The sequence below is a fragment of the Tupaia chinensis genome, unplaced genomic scaffold (genome assembly GCF_000334495.1).
Source record: "Tupaia chinensis unplaced genomic scaffold, TupChi_1.0 Scaffold000131_1, whole genome shotgun sequence".
NCBI classification, from domain to species: domain Eukaryota; kingdom Metazoa; phylum Chordata; class Mammalia; order Scandentia; family Tupaiidae; genus Tupaia; species Tupaia belangeri.
In genome coordinates this window covers 826,872-828,640 of record NW_006159600.1, presented here as the reverse complement: position 1 = coordinate 828,640, position 1,769 = coordinate 826,872, and the positions used below count along the sequence as shown (strand labels likewise).

At 64.6% G+C, this 1,769-nt stretch overlaps 1 protein-coding gene across 1 annotated transcript in view; it reads right to left on the bottom strand.

Annotated features, from left to right (window-relative positions):
• Nucleotides 1-1,769, bottom strand: part of CACNG8 (calcium voltage-gated channel auxiliary subunit gamma 8) — a gene marked incomplete at its 5' end in the record, with an annotated part of 19,914 nt that overhangs the window by 1,668 nt on the left and 16,477 nt on the right. The window lies entirely within an intron of this gene.

The following is a 1,769-nucleotide window of genomic DNA, read 5'->3' as shown; positions in this document are numbered from 1 at the left end:
TGACGTTCCCCCCCTCCCCCCGCGCCTGCCTCTCACATGTGCTCACTGGCCAGTGGAGGCAGGAGAGACAGAGAGAAATCACCCTCCGGGGAGACGGCCATGCTGTGGTCCTTCCTCCTCCATTCTCCTCTCGGGACTTGGCACGCCCAGCATGTCATCCCAAGTCCCCCAGGTGGGGTCCTGCCGCCGTGACCACCACAAGGCCGGCCGTCTGTCTCGGCTCCACCCCTGTCCCCTTCTCTCCCCGCGTTCTCCTCACCCGTCAGCTCTGTGCCGCCCCTCCTGCGTCTCCTTTCCCCACATTACTCACATCCCACCCAAACGGCCGCAGACTCCCTCCCAGCCCCGGCCCGGCTCTCCCTGTCCGCCACATCCACGTGGCCTGCAGAGGCAGTTCGCATGCGCAGCTCTGAGCCTGCCCTCCAGCCTCCCCACCTGTCTGTCTTCCCGCTGGACCGGGAGCCCTGAGAGCAGGGCTTGGCCCATGAGTGACCTCAGGGAAGACCTGCGGAGTGAAGGGAGGAAAGTCACTGGGCTTCAGCCCTTCCGTTTCCATAGCGACCTTGGAATCCCCTCCTCTCCACCCTGCAAGGCCCTGCAAGGTCCCGCCCCTCAGCCTGGGCCTCAGCGCCTGGGGACCAGCAGTAGCTGCTTGTCCCTCCGCAGTGAGGCAGCGGCCCAGGCCCGTCCCCAAGCGTCCCGCCCTCTCACTCCCCCAGGTCTTACACCGCCCACTGCGGTCCCTGCTGCAGGACCAATCACCCTGCCTGGGTCCCGGCTCTCAGTGACTGAGTTCCTTGAGAACAGGGCTAAGATCTGCCTCCCCTCTGAGGACCCAAGTCCTAACACTGCCTGATCCGTCAGCTGGTGCTCGAAAGGCGGAGAGTGAGTGGCTCTCCGTGGCCCAGTGCTTCCACGCCACACGCCATGGCTGTGCTCCAGCCCCCGTGCCAGTGTGCACTGGCTCCCACGCACTCCAGGGCCCAGTGCCTGTCTGGTGCTGTTTCAGTGTGTCTCCGGGCCCCACGCGGCGCTGCTGAAAACCAGGCCACGGCCCGGGCCACCCTTAAAGCCTAATTCCTCACCTGCAAGTTCCTGCCTGACCTGGCCCTGCCTACATCCGCCGCCCCACCACCTTCCGGGCACTCCGGAAGCTCCTTCCTGCCCCAGGGCCTTTGCACCTGTGGCCCTCTGCCTGGGACACTTGGCTCAGCCTCACTGCTGTGTCCCGTCCTGTGTTGGCTGTCAGCCTTTCCTCTTACACTGCGCTAGGCCCCCCAGGGGCACCAGCATCACGCCCCACCTGCCGTGTGCCTGTGCGACTCTTCCCTTAGTCTGTCCAGGGAAAGGGATGTGAACTCCTGAGGGTGTGGGAGGGGTCTGCCTCCCCCTCTGGCAGGTTCAGCATGCCACCACTTGGGCACACACATAACCACATAATCGCTCCTAGGGAACCATGGCGTGCCCTTTCTTACGCGACGGCCCCCGCACAGGCAGGCTGCTCAGAGTGACAAGGCCAGCGAGCGCCGCATCCAGCCATGTCCCCTCTACTGCTCTGGCTCTGGCGCACACGCAGTGTGGAGGTGGGACTGAAACCGAGTCGGGCCCTCGGCAGGAGTTGAGCCCGGGCTGCGCTGGGCTGGGAGCCCCTCCCTCCTCGCCTCCCGCCCCGCCCCCACATGCACACAGCAAAAACAGTAAAAAGAAAACATCTCAAAACTGCAAAAAACACCACGGCCCTCCCCCCTCCCTTAAATCCCACCAAAAAA